We start from the raw sequence: 18,254 nt of genomic DNA on the forward strand, positions 1-18,254 counted from the left end.
TACCCAAGGGATACAGAAATGCTGAGGCATAGGAGCACGTGTACCCCAATGTTCATAGCAGCACTCTCCACAATAGCTAAAACATGGAAAGAGCCTAAGTGTCCATCAACGGACGAATGGATCAAGAAGATGTGGTTTATCTATACAATGGAATACTACATGACAATGAGAAAGAATGAAATCTGGCCATGTGTAGCAACATGGATGGACCTTGAGGGTGTTATGCTGAGTGAAATAAGTCAGGCAGAGAAGGACAAATATAATATGGTTGCACGTATAGGAGGATTAGGAGAAACTTAACGGAGGACCATGGGGGAGAAGAAGGGAGGAAATGGTGGGGGAGAGGGAGAGAGGCAAACCATGAGAGACTCTTGAATGATGAGAACAAACTGAGGAGTGATGAGTGTGAGGAGGGAGGGGGGAGATGAGCATGGAGGAGGGCACTTGTGGAGCGAGCACTGGGTGTCATATGGAAATCAACTTGACAAACTATTTGTAAAAAAAAAAATGACCATTTTACAGGAAGGATGGAAGCAGTACCTGGCCAATGTCCATGTTAGATGGAATACTGATTTATAGGAGAAAAGAGATCCCAAAGCTAGTCTGATGGAGACAAACTGTGAAATTCCGTATCACTTGACCTGAAATGAAAATACTGAATAAAGTTGTGACCATCAGGCTTTCAAAAAAAAAAAGGAACTATAGTTAGAATAATATTAAAAAATTATAAGGAGGGGAGAGAGATCAGCAAGATGGCAACTTTGCTCCGCTTCAGAAAAGCTATTCATGGGTAAGGCATTGCTGAGGTAACACTAGAACACAGAAGTGAGGCTGAAGCAGCACCTGCACCACTGAGACCAAGACAAACTAGAAAGGTAAGAAGTCATGCTGATTCCATTGCATCTTCCCCAGATAAGAAGAGCACTATGTAGAGGCCTTCCCTGAGCCTTGATTCCTCCAGTAGAGGAAGAGACCATCAGGTAGGCATTCAGCTCCCCCTTAAATTGTGAGTTGCTTCTCAGGAGCTCTTGCTCTGATCTTACCCCATTCGTATTACAAGAGAATTCATAGGACTTACCCATAGGGAAACTGAGATGTAGAATGGGAAGGGGCTTGCAATAAGCAGCACTAAGATTTTGGCAGACTGACTTCTTACATGCAGTGCCCAAGTAGTACTCTCAACAAACAGGTTTTCATCTGCAGAGCCAAGATGGAGCAATCTGACCAGGAAACTTGGTGGGGTGCAGGCTTGCTTGATTTAGGTCTTCAAACAAAAGAACTTTGCCAGCCCTGGAGGCTTGTCAGCCATCCCCCTACCCAGGCAAATTTGCTGTCCTAGCTGGGCCCACTGCTAAATATAGATTCTGGCCCCTCCTGGATAGAAAGCCTGATGGAGAACACCTGGAAGCTGCATTGCCCAGCAGTGCTTGAGCAGAAGGGGTGGCAAGCAGAGCTGATCATCCACAGAACAAATTCAGTCACACTATTTGGACAGGAAACTTGGGGATTGAGTCAGTTTGAGTCAAGACCACAATCAAAAAGTCTTGCTGTGCTTAGAAATTTCCTTTGCCTCAACTTGGCTGGGTAGCTAAATCATAGCCTGATCTGTAGCTAAGTAGCTCCTAACCCTTCCTAAACAGAAAGGCTGATAGGAGAGGCACCTGGGTGGCTCAGCCAGTTAAGTGTCTGACTCTTGGTTTTGACTTAGATCATGATCTCAAGGTTCTTGAGATCAAGCCCCACCTTGAGTTCAGCACTGATGGTGTGGAGGCTGCTTGGGATTCTCTCTCTTGCTCTCTCTCTTCCCATCCCCCAACTCCCTATGCTCTCACTCTCAAAAAAAAAAAAAAAAAAAAAAGAAGAAGAAGCCTTATTGGAAACAGCTGGGAAGCTGCATAGAGCTGGGCTTTAGGTCCCAACCCCAACAAAAACCTGTCAGTTGTAATCAACAAATTCAGTAAAGTTGCAAAAATACAAAACTGACATACAAAAATCAGCTATTTATATCCACCAACAATGAATTATCTGAAAAATAAAGAAGATCTCACTAGTGGTAGCATGAAAGAACAATGAAATGTATAAAATAAAATAGTTAGAATTTAAAAAATATTTGGAATACATTTAACCAGGGAGGTAAAAGATCTCTCTACAGAAAACTAAAAGACACTGATGAAAAAAATTGAATAAAACAAATAAATGAAAAGGTTTCATTGAATGAAATAATATTGTTTAAAATGACCATACTACACAAGACTTCTATAGGTTCAGTTCAGTGTTAATCAAGATTCTAAGTTTTTAGAGGTAGAAAAAAAGTCCTAAAATTTATATGGCTCCATCTAAGACCCTGAAGAGCTAAAGCAAGCCTGAGAAACAAGAACAAAGCAGGAGGCATCACACTTACTGCTTTCAAGCTATATTATACATCTGTAGTAATCAAAACAGTATGGTAATGACATAAAAACAGACACATAGGCCAATAGCACAGAGTCAAAAGTTCAGAAATTAAACCATGCATGTATGGTCAGCTAATATTTGGCAAGGAAACCAAGAATATTTAATAGAGAAAATATATCTTTTCAATAAATGGCACTGGAAAAAATGGATATTCACATGTGAAAGTCTGAAGCTCTTCCTCTAAGACCATTCACAAAAATATTAACTCAAAATAGATTAAAAATTTCAATGTAACACCAGAAACTATAAAACTCTTAAAAGGGAACACAGGATAAAAGCTCCCTGAATCTTGGAAACCAATTTTCAGAATGACTTCTAAACCACAAGCAACAAAATATAACATAAACAAATGGGGGCACTTGGGTGACTCCACTGGTTAACCATCTGACCCCAGCTCAGGTTATGATCTCACGGTTGGTGGGTTCTAGCCCCATATCAGGCTCTGTGCTGACAGCTCAGAGCCTGGAGCCTGCTTCAAATTCTCTTTCTCTGCCCCTCCTCTGCTTGCACGTGCTCTCTCTCAAGAATAAATAAACATTAAAAGATTTTTAAAAAACCACATACACAAGTGGGACTAAATTACACTAAAAAGCTTCACAGCAAATAAAACCATCAATAAAATAAAAAAGACAATTTACAGAATGGGAAAAAATATTTGTAGCCATGTATCTGATAAGGGGTAATATCCAAAATATAGATAAGAACTCATATAGCTCAATAGCAAAATAATAATAATAATAATAATAATAATACAACTAAAAATGTGCAAGGGAACTTATTAGTCATTGTTTCACAGAAGATATATGAATGGCTAACAGTGCAAGAAAAGATGTTCAAAATCACTAACTACTAGGGAAAGGCAAATCAAAACTTCAATGAGATACCATCCTATACATAACCATCATCAAAGAAAACAGATAACAAATGCTGGTGCAAATGTAGAAAAAAGGGAACTCTTGCACACTGTTATTTGGATTGCAAATTTATAGACCCACTATGGAAAACAGTATGGAGAATACTCAAAAAATTAAAAATAGAATTACCATATGATCCAGCAAGGAAATGAAAATACTATGTCAAAGAGCTATCCATACCACCATGATTATTGAAGCATTATTTACAGTAGCCAAGAAATGGAAACAACCTTAGAGCCCACTGATGGATGAATGGATGAAGAAAATGTGATATAGACAGATGATAGATAATAGATAGATAGATATCATTCAATCATGAAATTCCCATTTGTGACCACATGAATGGACCTTGAAGGTATTATGCTAAATGTAATAATTTAGACATAGAAAGACAAATACCATGTGATCTCACTAATATGTGGAATATTAAAAAGAAGAGAAAAAAAGGAAAAAATCAAACTCATAAAAAGGGAAATCAGACTTGTGGTTACCAGATGTCAGGGATAGGTGGACAGAAATCAGATGAAGATGGAAAAAAAAGATACAACCTTTCAGTTATAAGACAAATAAGTACTAGGAGTATAATGTACAGCAGGGTGATTATAGTTACCACTGTTATATGATATACATGAAAATTAGAGTAAATCCTAAGAGTTCTCATTACAAGGAAAAAAACATTTCTTCTTTTTTCTTTTATATGAAATGGTGAACAGTGACTAAACTTACTGTGGTAATCATTTCATGAGAAATGTAAGTTAAATCATTATGGTGACACTTTAAGCTTATATGATATATAAGCCAGTCATATCTCAATAAAACCAGAAAAAAAAACAAAAATAAAATAAAATAAAAATTTATGGAGAGCCTGAGTGGCTCAGTCAGTGAAGTGTCTGACTCTTGATCTTAACTCAGGTCTTGATCTCAGGCTTGTGAGTTCAAGCCTTGTATTGGGCTCCATGCTGAGCATGAAACCTACTAAAATAAAATAAAATAAAATAAATAAAAAATAAAGTAATTAATTAAAAAACAAAATAAGAATTTGTAAAAACAAAAGGAATGGATCAACATCTTTTATCTTAAGTTACCATATCATTAGGGCATAATAATAGTATAAATTGAATAATAATAGTAGTAGTAATAATAATAATTGGCAGGAGGAAGAGTTGAACAAATTATAATATTACTGTCAAAAATTTTAATGTATTTCAGACTTTGATAAAACTCATTGGAATTCAGTTAGGAAGTATATTAAAAAAAAACCCTAATTTATGAGTGCTTTCATCCTCATTTCCAAGAATTGAACCTATATGGGTAATGATAAGAGAAAAAGTACATCTATGAGAATGTTCATTGAAGGATCCTTTATGTTAACAAAAAGCTAGCGGGGCACCTGGGTGGCTCAGTTGGTTAAGTGTCTGACTTCGGCTCAGGTCATGATTCCACAGTTTGTGGGTTCAAGCCCTGTGTCGGGCTCTGTGCTGACAGCTCAGAGCCTGGAGCCTGTTTCAGATTCTGTCTCTCTCTCTCTCTGACCCTTACCTGCTCTCTCTCTCTCTCTCTCTCTCTTCCTCTCTCTCTGAAATAAATAAAACAATAAAAGAAAAAGCTAGGGAAGAGTCTAAATAACAGTAAAATGGGACATGGCTGTGTAAGTTATGGTATATTCACTCCATGCAATTTTCCATGTAATTTAAAATGCTGATTAAGAAATAATGTAGCATGAAAGAGTTATAATAGTTGGCCAAAAAAAGTAGGGTACAAAATCACAATTTATACCACTACTTCAGAGCTTGACAATCTTGACCTTGTCCAATAATATTTTCATCATTCTTGTGGGCTTAGGTGGGACTGATAGGTTGAGGCTACGGTCTTTTAACCTGCTGGTCGACTATGGTTGCTATGCTCTTTCCTGCTATCTCCACAGCTTTATTGAAAAAAATGTGAATAACACTGGCAACTTTTGGATTAGCTAACTGTATGAAAATATTTAAATTCCCTTCTCTCTCAAATCTTCATTAATGACAGGTCCCTCAAATTGGCACCGGAGCTCATTGCCTCTTAATGAACGCAGTCCCCGGCACATGATCCCACTTCAAGACCCAAGTAGACAAGGTAATAGTGTGGTACCAAACACTCATTCTTTGAGAATTGTTCTCACTGTCACAGTAGGTTACTGAATTCTAATGCAAATACCACCTACACAACCTCAGAAGGCAGATTAAATCTCCCCTGGTCAGGGTTCCTGATGCATTTGCTTCTTCGAATTTGACACATGATTGTGAAAACTCAGCTCTGACAGGATTGGTCTATGAGGAAAATTGATGAGGGCAGAATATCTAAGAAACAGAAAGAGAAGAGGCATGCCCAGGATGGGCAGTATAATGTTTCAAGGACATGCCAGAAGTCAGCCTGAAGCACTGAAGCATCTCTATCAGTGGTGAAAGAACAGACCCCACACTGACATCAAGGTGCGACAGCTTAATTTGAAACAAAGGAACCCAAGCTGATGCTGCAATTTATAGCATGACCTTCCAGGGAGTAACATATGGGTATGGACTCAAAAGACACCTTTGCCTGTGTAGCAAGGATGCCAAAAACTCTCGTTTATTAGCCAGACTTTATTGATAACAAATCCCTTTATCATCGGCAAAGACAACCAATCAGAAATCAGGAAGAGACTTTTCCCAGTTAGCTTACACTTTCACATGGGTGTGGTTTTTTTTGTTTTGTTTTTTTGTTTTTTTACCACTTTCATTCTACTCCTAGACTTAGGATAAAAAGGATGTTTGGCTATTATTCAAGCTGGTGAGAAAAATAAAACAATTAGGATAACAGACAATAAAAAAGCTTATGAAATGGGAACTGGCTTTCAGATATGTGAGAGGATGACTGCACATCAAAGACATATCCAACAGTCACGTCTTAATAAATAACAGCCACTAGTTCAAGTGAATGGTGACTGAAGTGCCTATCCTCTTAATAAAATGAAATTTCTCTGGAGAGTTTGCCAAAATCTAGAAGTTGGCCTCATACAGACTGTTTTTCTAAACCAGAGATCTCAAAAGACAACTTCACCTGTCTTTCTCTGAAATCACATTTCCCCCCCTTCTGGACATGTGTTAATTGCTGACAACAGCAGTAGGAATGAAATTCAGACACATTAGTATCGATGTAAATACATCGTCAGGCCATATGTTACTAATACATCTCCTATGCATATCCAGCATTTAAAATAATTCAATAGCAAGAGATTTTGTACTAGTGTAGTCACAAGACTCCAGTCCAGTCTCAAGACTCGTATCTCAGTCAAGACATGCTTAACAGGAGTGACACTGAATAAAATTTAAAAAGATTTTTTGTAGCCCATTGAAAAGAGATGTTTTTTCTCAAATCATCTTTCTTTGAAAGAACTAACCAGACAATTATCATTAATGAACCAGACAGTAATTTTTATCTTTTGTAAAAATTTTTTAATGTTTATTAATTTCTGAGAGAGAGAGAGAGAGAGAGAGAGAGCAAGCAAGCAGGAGAAGGGCAGGGAGAGAGGGAGACAGAATCCCAAGCAGGCTCTGTACTGTCAGCACAGAGCCTGATGCAGGGTTCAAACCCACAAACCATGGGATCATAACCTGAACTGAAACCAACAGTTAGACACTTAACTGAGTCACCCAGGCACCCCAGACAGTAATTTCTAATTTATACCATTTCATTAAATAGACCAAATGTGGTTTTGGAAACAAAATAGGTAACTAGGTATAAATACAGGCTATTCCATTATGCACTGAGTGCTATTAACTTCTTAGCACTGGATGTTATTTATCCTAACACACAATTTGCTTTTTTTGCTTGTTTGTCTTGCTTTTCTTCCACTAACATGTTCCAGAGGAGTAGAACATTTTGACTGTTCACGGACTGCTATATCTGTCTCTTGCATATAATAGCTACTTCATGCATATTAGTCGAATGAGTGAAGAAATTACTCTCCAGAGAATTTCCAGCTTGTACCACCACTTGTAGAGAGCAATAGGGACATTATGTATGGAGAAGTAGAAATATACCCCCAAGTGATGTTGGTAATACTTTCTCTGACAGGAGCAAACAAAATCCCTGAATTTATAGAGGTTATGTCATAAATACTTTTCTCTCCCTATCAAAATAAATAAACTTAAAAATTAATGTAACATATAAACAACCTCTCAAGTTCAACAAATATTTTATCAATTAATCAAGAAGGGTTTTTTTTTTTTTCACTTTTACCCTTTGGTTGAAAATATAGACTTTAATTTCCAAATTATTATTATTTTTTTTTATGTTTATTTTTGAAAGAAAGAGTGCGAGCAGGGGAGGGGTAGAGAGAGAGGGAGACACAGAATCCAAAGCAGGGCCCCTCTCCAAGTTGTCAGCACAGAGCCCGACATGGGGCTTTAACTCACAAACCATGAGATCATGACCTGAGCCGAAGTCGGCTGCTTAACCGACTGAGCCATCCAGGAGCCCCTTTAATTTCCAAATTATAATCTATTTAATAAATCCCATCAAACTTTGTACACTGGTCCTCAGTAAAATAACATTACCTCAAAACAACCAGAAAGCTGAGAGTCTTCTTCAAGTTGTACACTCATTATATTACTCAACAACTATTTATTGAATACCTACTATGTTCTCAGTATGAGTCTAACAAATAATTTTTAAAAAGTATTGAAGTATTGAACAAAAGAGGAAGAACATGCTCCAATAAAATTTCTTTCAAAATATTATTTCTATGAAGATGAAATTTAAAAATAAATAAAAAAAATCTGAAAGTAAATGTAAATAGAATAGCAGGGTATTCATTACTGTAAGAAACAATTCAAAGTGAATGGTAGGAATCGTAAAGTAGATACTCTTTTTTATATTGAGTGGATAAGAAAACTCTCTTTGATGGGAAGTTATTTTTTAAAACATCTAAATGAAAAAAGGGAAGGAGTGATAAGAGAAGCTGAGGAAGAACGTTCCAGTTAGACAAAAGAGCAAATGCAAAGCTCTGCATGGGAAATGCTTAGCTTGAGGAACCGCAAGATCAGAGAGAGGCAACAGAAGAAGAGGAAGTTGTAGAGATTGTTAGAGGTCAGATGAAATTGGATCTTAAAGGCTGTTGTAAGAATATTGAATTTTATTCCAAAAAATGTGAAACTATTTAAGAAATCTTTATCTTTATGATAGCACTGTATCTCCCTTCTATGGACTAGACCCTAGAAACAGGAGATCCAGGGAGAAGAGGTAGGAAGCTATTGCTATATGATAGGTCACAAAAGATGGAATGTGCTGCGAAGGTAGCAATAGACATGATAGGAAGAGGTAAGTTTTGGGATATACTGTGTAGGTAAAACTGGCAGGACATGCTAATAAGTTGGTGATAAAGATGTAAGACGTGAATTAGAGAGATCCAAGAGGATGCCCAAGAGTTTAATATGAGCTATTGGTGGGGCATGTGGGTGGCTCAGCAGGTTGAATGTCTGACTCCTGATTTCATCTCAGGTCATGATGCCAGAGTTGAGGGACTGAGCCCCATGTCAAGTTCCATGATGAGCTTGGAGACTGCTTAAGATTCTCTCTCTCTCTCTCTCTCTCCCTCTCTGCCTCTCTGCCCTTCTTCCCCATTCACACACACTCTCTCTGTAAAGTTTTTTTTTAAATTAATTAATTGAAAAAAAACACATGAGCTAATGGGAGACAGAGCTCTTTATGGAGATGTGGAACACTGGGAAAGGAAAGGATTTGTGGAAGCAAACCAAGAGTTGCTTTTTGGACGCCTAGTTCCTGATGACTAGTAAACATTCAGTGGAGGTATTGAGTGAGTAATCAAATAAATAAAAGTAGAAATTAAGGGAAGGTCATACCGGAAGATATAAAGTTGAGAACCAGTAGTGTATAAAAGGTTCTTAAAGGCCTGATACTAAATAAACTCACATAGTGTAATAGAGACAAAACAATGTCTAAAAACTAAGCCCTTGGGTTATTCCGACATTTAAAGGTTGAGAGCCTAAGGAAGCTCTGGTTGTGCGAGTTGGGGGGAGGAAGGTTGCAAAATAAAAAACAGACTTAAGGAGAATCAAAGTGCTTAGTATCTTAAAGCCAAATCAAGAAACTATTTCAAATAGGAAGAGTAATAAATGCTGTTGAGAATAGATTGACTATTATGGGGTTTGAAAGGGACCTTTCTGAGGAATGTTCTGGTTGGTTGGATTATGATAAATGTGTTCATCTCATGGTCTTATGATCTTATGTCCTCACAAATTTCTTGAATTTGTTTTTGCCAAACTTTCTAATATTATTTAAGCTTTTGAGCACACTGAGGCTTCAATTCTGTCAACAATAACAGCTTTGGATTGGAATAATGGAAATTAATAGGCTTTATGGAATTTGTACAACCCAAAAATTTATTTGTATACTTATATTAACATTACATTGAGTCCAGTTAAAGGAACTTTGAGCTTTGACTGGATAATGTCAATTCATTGTCCTAAATTGAGAGTTTCATAGTGAATATTAGTACATGAGATAAAGATACAATAAAGGTAAGTGTCAGGATGAAAAAATGATGCAAAATTATTAGCCCCATCACCAGTTTTGCTCATCATTTGATTTTGCCTTTGTTTTGGTCAGGGCTGAACAATCCCCCTAACTACTTAAGGAATGAATGATTTAAAGAGGGAAAAATCACATCCCAGTTATTTCCTAATGATCTACTTCTATAACAAATTTTCTTTATACTCTCTTTAGGTCTTGGAAATTTAGAAGACATCAGTTTGCTTACAAACTATGAGTAACTAATGACAAAGGACAACTGGGTATGAGACTGCTTTGATAATGAATGAAAAAATCCATGATATCATACTAAGATCCAGCAAAAGAGGGAAGAGATTATTTAAGGAGTAACATTTAAATCATATTCCCACATTATTGGTCATTCTTGGTGAAAGAGATTCCCTAATGCGTTGAGTCCTTCTGAGAATAAAAGCTTATTAGGGTTATTATTTTCAGAGTTTACATTAATATTATTATAAATGTGCAGAATACCATCATGTCCAAATTATGTTGGAGAATGCATTCCAGAAACTATTTATAGCACTCTGTTAGAGCATTACAAAGTATTGTTAGTTTTTGAAGCAAACAAATAGAAACAGAAAGACTTCACATAGTATTTGTATAATTGGTTTCAACAAAGAATACATCTGTAGAACTTTTAAAATCATATTTATTTTTAGTTTGAGGAAACAGCTTTATTTTATAACACTAAAATGTTAAGAAATAGTCTAAGAAATCCCAGCCTTTAAATATATAATATAAATATATACAATAATAAAGAAAATGTTAAATGCATTTTAAATTCAACAGTGTAAAATACAGAAAGTTTCCATATCATTTTGTTTTTTATTTTGTTTTTATATTTTGGTATGATTTTGTTAGAAATGCATGACTAATACTCTTATACCATTAAGCTTTTTATTGAAAAAAATATTATTGCATTGAACTACAGTCCAAGTAATTTATTAAATAACCTAAAAAAGCTGCTTTGCATGTACAATAGTGCAATTTACTTAGCCACATATAATAAATAAAAAACATTTTGTACAGAGAATACAAAATAAAATTATTGGATTATATATAATATTGCCAGACTATCATTCAGTTTAATTACAAAGCAAATAATTTAAATAGGATTGAGTAAGGTAGGGATTGGCTTCAAACAGCTACATAATCAATTTACATTATCAACTATTTTATAATCTCTCACAAATAAAAGCATGGTGGAAAGGAAATCTTTCTTAAAGTTGATTGTTTCAATGAGTCAATATGTTTTGGAAAACACTATTTTAAATATTATTTCTCTTTTGAACAAAGGGAAAGGTCTAGAATGAATGACTGGAGTATGTTCATTAAGAACACACACTGGCATACTCACATGTACACACACATATTTTGTATATTTCTAATTTGCCTGATTTATGTCTGCGAAGATGATGTTGCTATTTAAAACAAGGTGGTGAGGTGCAAAAGGAGGCAGTGACTTTGGGAAGGGAATTAAGAAAGTGGATTGAGAGGTCGACCTCTGATACAAAGCTGCATAAAATGAGAAAAAAAAAAAAAGACCCTTTGGCTTATCTCTCTAATATTGGCTTATTCTAAACGCTACCGATTCAGCCACTGCTTCCATTTTAATATAGCTTAAATCCAAAGCAATACAACAATCACCTTCAAATGTACCTAATAGAAGCAGTGGATAATATTTTTGCTGGAATGAAATGATAACCTTTGAAAATCCTCTAGACCCAGGTTTATTGGCTGGAAAACTCATATTTTAGTAGGAAACTCCATCTTATTGAAGTAGTTTCAGTCTGAGATACAAAGAGAAGTAAACTCTTTTCTTGACTACTATACGGAAGTGGTCACCCACTTGCTTTTTCATAATTTTTCTATTTTCTAACAGGAGCACAGTTCTCTTCCGGAGTTCACTCATTTAAAGATTCAAAATTAAATCTCTTCATGAGTCCTGCGAAGCCAGAGATAAGCACTAGGCCAGTTTTGCCCCTAAGTACATTAGCTACATACACTGATCTGTGAGATTTGGGTTCTTTCTATTGTGCTCTTAGAAAATTGGATTTGACATTTACATATTTTTCTTCGGAATATTTAACCATCTCTCTGAAAACGTGTGGGGGAATTTCTAGGGGAAACTGAAAAACGTGCTACCTGTTTGAGATGACCAGCAATGTTATTTCACTAATAATGAGGCAGTGAACTCTCCACACAGCCTGGGGAAGCATCTGGATGTTTTGTTCATATATATCTAAAACATTCGGATATCACGTGGCACCCTAAAAACTAGAGCATCTCCATATTTCCAATTATTGTTCCAAATGCTTGGAAAGCATGATGGTTTTGAATCATTTACAAGTATTATGGTTTAGAAGTTGTTTATGGTTAAAGTTTAGAAGCTGTGTGCCACCATCATTGGAAACTGTGAGAGTAAGCAACAACTTCATGCATGAAGGAAACAGCCCAATCCAGGAATATGACCGAGTACTTTTACTGATTAAATATTCCATTCAATTGAAAAGCTTTATAGGATTAGTTTCTTTGAATATATTTCAATTCAGAGATAACAGGGAGATTCTGTTAAGTCCTGGCAGAAAGTCATGGGAAAAAAGTCACCATCAAATCCAGGTTCTATAAATGAAATAAAAACTTTTTAAGGGATAGCTCTGTGAAATATGTGCCTAAGAAAATATCCTGGGAAGTTGGAACTTTCCAAATTACTTCCTATTTTCTGATCATCTCTTATGTTTTATAACGTATATAAAGGTGAACTCCTAGAGAATATTGAAATACGGTTTTTGAATCCCCCTGTATTTTTTCTTGCTGAATTAGGCAAGGAATTAAAAAAGATAAACTCTCCCAAATTTCCATTTCTTCATACAAATAATTATTTTGTTTAATCATACCCTGAGTCCAGGAAGGCTATCTATTGGTGGACTGGTTCTTAGTGTCTAAGAAAAATATATAGTGTGGATGTGCATGTGTGTTTGTACATGTGCATGTATAAAGATTTCACAGACTTTCTTAAAACATTTTCAGTTTTTAATTAAGCATTTATAATTTAAGACAGATACAAAAAAGTACTTCAATGAGTCAAATGTTAAAGAATAATCCCATGAAAATTATCAGACAATGGGTATAATAGACATTTAATACTGAAAATCAACTATCAAATACTTATGTAAATAAAAGGAAACAATACTGAAAATATAATTCATCACAGTGACTTTTTTTAAAAAAGGATCCATTTCAGAATTAAATATATATTTAGAATTCTATTTCATATTCTTCCAGAGTGTATTTCACTTAAGTAAAAAAAAAATGTTCAGGCCCACACTCACTAATTTTGAGAAAGAACATGGCTCAGCATATTCTCCAGAGTGAGAAAAGCATTTTGAAGTATTATCGGAAAGAAAAATTAGTTCAAAACTAAGCACTCTAAATCAGTCATCTGAAATTTGGAAATTATCCTAGAGGATAATTGAATAGGTCATTGATCACAAGCAAAATTCTAGTAAAACTATTCTGAAAATCCTTAAACATTTTACTGAAACAAATGTACAAAAGTACTTGAATATTTCAGTGATGGAGATTTTACAACTTTATAAAAACAACTCAATTTATCAAGGTTTTCTTGATGTCGAGTCAAAACCTACTTATTTGTAGTATCTACTCTCTCTGCCCTAAAGAGAATAGAGATGATCTTCCACAAACACACTTCCATGCTACTATCCGGACATGTGAAGTTAGAAATTTAATTCTCATCTTCTTTCCTTGGCAAATATTCTTTCCTTTGGAATACACATTAGTCTTATTTTTCACATAGTATCTACCAGATTCCATTCTACAGAATATTACTTCTATGAGATTGTCAACAAGGAAAAAAAACGTTTCTGACATTATTACTTTTGGGAATTCAATATAGTCTGTCCCCCTCCTGGAAATGTCTGGTAAATATCACCTGTTGAATGGTCTGAGATATGCTGAAGTACTTAAATAAACATGTAATTCAACATTCACCTGAAATATGTGAAAATGGATTTTTTAGTTAATTTTTGTCAATTCACCAAATTCATGTTATTCATAGGTGTGAACACATAAGATTGACCTGGTCTCAATTAGTCAAATCTGCCATTTATGGACATATTTCAGTTTGTCAATAGTTCTTTTAAATTATGTCCCAGAACATTTGGTTTTCCACCAGCGCTGTATTTTCTTCCAAGTTCTAGAAGAAATTTGTCTTCCAATTCTGTATAATTCCTTTAGTACAACCTAATAGGTCAAAACTTTTTCACCATCCTTTTCACATCATTAGGTTATATGGAGTTGATAATCTACTAAGCCCTTCATTTTATTGATGAATTAGAGTTAGTCTCTATGCATATAAGATTTTTAAAATTAAAAATAAATGAAGTCTCTGACATCTATTCATGCTCAAGTTAACCTTTCAAATTTTGCCATATTTTATGTTTAAATATTTTTTTTCATGTTATACTTTTCCATTCACTATATTTGCTATTCCTCTTGGGTTTGTGTTTTTCTCATCTTTGGTACAATTGTTCCATGATTTTGTCTATGTTTTATGGAAGTTTATATTACCGAGTGCAATACAGAGCCTCATAACCAATCTCTACAACCCTCTCTCCAGTTTGGAATTAATGCAGGCTTTACTACTCTCTAGGTATAGTTGTTTAGCTATAAAACATTTATCACACAGTGCTATTATCCATAAGGATATTTATAAGAATCATAAAATGTCTCTCTGTAAAATTCCCATGTATTTTACTATTTTTTGCCCCAACCACAATGTCTCTAGTAAGGCAGCAGGTGAGCACTACATAACTTAAGAAATACTCAGGTTTCCATCTTCTTCATGACTCAGCAACATATGACAGACTTGATCATCCTTACTTATTTCAATCATTTTCATTACTTGCATTATATAGTTCTGATTTTTTCCTACATAACTTGGAATTTCATCATGATCTCATTTCTTAGTTCCTTCTGTTATATCCACTCTTAGAGTGACCTGGGGCTCAGTCTTTGAAACTTTTTTCTACCCCACCTACCCCTGATGATAATATCCAAGCTAATGGCTTCTGTATACTTACTATACATTGATGGTTCACAAAACTGTATGTCCTTTTCACACTTCTGCTCAAACTTCAGATCCATATTTCCAACTACCAACTCAATACCTTTACTTCTATAATGACTAGACACTTCACAGAGTATTTAAGCTGATCCTCTCCTACCCTGCTGCTTTCAAAATAATCTAGAGTCTCATACTTCTCAACATTTCCACCAGACTATCACTGAGCAAGTCCTTACCTTTTCTTGTCTGAACTCCATCTACTAAGTTGCTTTCCTACCCCAACCTTTACTCCCCTGGAGAATATTCACAATGCAATAGCTGAATGACCCTAGTAAAATCTAAGATGAATCACATTTCTCCTTTGCCAAAATTATCCAGTAGCTTCTCATCTTACAACAAAAGCCAGTCATTATAAGATGGACAAGATCCTACAAGATTTTGCTCCACAATTATTTCTACGACCTATAATTCTTCCCCAAGAAACCTTTCCCAGCCAGTGTTTTCTTGTTATTTCTTGAGCATGGTAAGCACACCCAGCAGGTTGTTGAAACCTGGTCTTGTCTTAGTCTGGAATGCTCACTCCCTCACATCCTTCATGTCTTTGCTGAAATAATACTTTGGCAGTAAAGCTTCCCTGGACTACTTTAAAATAGTGCTTTACCTACTACCCCTACCCAAGCCACTTTATCTGCCTTTCCAATTTATTTTCCTCAATAACATTTATCATCATTTTACATAATATATATCTCACTTGTCCATTCTGGTTTTTGTTTGCATGACTCAAATAGAATTAAACTATATGACATTATTTTCATTAGTTTGGATCATTACTATAACCCCAGCAGTTAATTACTATCTAGGATATGGCCCTAAGTATGTATTTGTTGAATAAGGATGAAAATAAAGTGGACAAATGATAAATAAAATGCTTTTGTATTTGTACTATTTGTTCTTAATGTACCACTTATAGTTACCAGTGATCGTCTCTTCCTTTTCATAAAACATTCTGCTTAACATTTTATCCATAAATATGCTAACTTTTAAATCAGTAATATCTACATTCAACATTCCTCCCTTTATAAAAGTAAAGATATTCCAAAGATATTCAAGCTTCTCTTCTATTCTGCATCTTCTCTCAAGGACAGTTGATATCATGAGGGCCTCTTTAAGGAATTCTAGTACTCTATGCTAAAATTCTTTCAAAAGTGAAGATTCAAAATCATTTGTATTGGCAGGGAAATAATTTTCTTGATAGGTTCCAAATTCTTTACCTATTTTTGTCCTGTAATTTCCACTTTGAAAAACTTTCTGCCTAATAGAGAAAGTGTAATGAAATCAGGTTTAGGTAACAGTGCCATTTTGTTTGTCTGTTTGTTTCGAGATCATCTGCCCCTTGCAGTAAGCAGTAAGTAGAAGCAAAAGTATTAACTTCTTTTCATATGTCCAACAAATGATATATTAAAAAAACATTAACCTAATCTCTGTTCATTTTTACCCACGGATTTATCGCAAGTTAACAATTACTCTGAATGTTTTCCTACATTTAGTTTATATTGGATTGTTTAAAGGACTAATTTTTTCCCTCCGTATTTCAATATTTTATAATTGTGGCTTTCCTCATGTGATGCCACAACTTTTACGATTTCTCACTCTGGGGTACAAGTTATCTTTTCTTCAATTGATGCCGCTTTACCATAGTCCAAGATAGTATATGCAGTGAACATTTTCATCACTGATAATACAAGACAGTTGTTTCCATGCCATCAACTCATATCAATCTATCCTCATTAGTCAAAATGAAGTGCCCAATAGAGGTTCTCTGATCTAACCTTCTGAGAGATTAAATTGTCACAAAGACAATTACCAAAATTAATCAGGTACTTTCTTTTTCATAATAGGACTTTTATTGTGTTCTCATAATTACTCTGTCTTGGCTCTATGTCAACTTTGTAATCTGTTTTAGGAAATAGTCATCTACATTATTATTTTTTTAATCTGCTGGGCCATTTGTCATTTATTTTTGTAATAAATTTTCAATTTATTTCATTTTATTGGATTGACCCAATGTTTATTAATGTCCTTTTATAATGATTTTTATGAAGTTCCCTACAAGTATAGAGGATTCTGTGTTTTTCTTTTTGTGTTTTTGCTACTTGATGACTTTTCTCCATTTTTCTATTCTTTTTTTTAATCTTTAAATGTTTATTTATTTTTGAGAAAGGGAGAGAGATGGAGTGTGAGCAGGCAAGCGGCAGAGAGAGAGGGAGACACAGAATCTGAAGCAGGCTCCAGGCTCTCAGCTGTCAGTACAGAGCCCAACATGGGGCTCGAACCCACGGACCATGAGATCATGACCTGAGCTGAAGTAGGACCCTCAATCGACTGAGCCATCCAGGCACCCCTTCATTTTTCTAGTCTTTTTAGATAAGTTAGACATTATCACTGTCATATTTCAGTCAAAATCCCCATCTTGTAAGTTTCTTGAGATACCTAGGAAACTACATATTTTCTTTATGTTGCAATTTCAAAATTACATTATCTCCTTTCTCTGTCTCTGTCCGTCTGTCTCTCATTATTACCAGTATCAAAGATATCCTTTCCTACTATTTATCAAGTATTAAGAATTTATCGTTTCAACTTCATTTTCCTCCTTGGTAGGGAGGAATGATAATATTAGTCTCAAATACATTTGTGAGGATTAAATGAAATAATGTAGACCAGGTGCTTTGCCTGACTATACCTAAGAGATGTACAATATGCCTTCAGTGAGGATAGCTCTCTTCTCTGTGAAGCTCAGGCTGAATTAGATGGCCAGTGACCATCTCATGTAACAAAAGAAGTGACATCATTGTACACACAGTAGATGGCTGATCATTTCATTTCTGTTTAGCTGATTTTCTCTAAAACCCAAGTTTATAGGAAATGTGCAGTCATATGAGTTTTTCTTTCATTTTAAGAATATAAAATAATAAATCTAACTGGAGAGCCATTCAGAATAGTGATGCAAGAAATGTAGGTTCTGTGGACCAGAAAATACTGTGAATAAAGTTTAAAAAATGTTTAAGATCATTTGCCAAGTTACATTAATCGTGATTTTATTCATCACCATTCAACATGTTTTACTGATATTTACTACAATTGAGTAAAATACACAAAATAATTAATAAGATTTTCTCAATAACTATCATGTAAAAATTCTGACATTTCCAAAC

Source organism: Hyaena hyaena, unplaced genomic scaffold, assembly GCF_003009895.1.
Source record: "Hyaena hyaena isolate Hyena2069 unplaced genomic scaffold, ASM300989v1 scaffold_1309, whole genome shotgun sequence".
Lineage (NCBI taxonomy): Eukaryota > Metazoa > Chordata > Mammalia > Carnivora > Hyaenidae > Hyaena > Hyaena hyaena.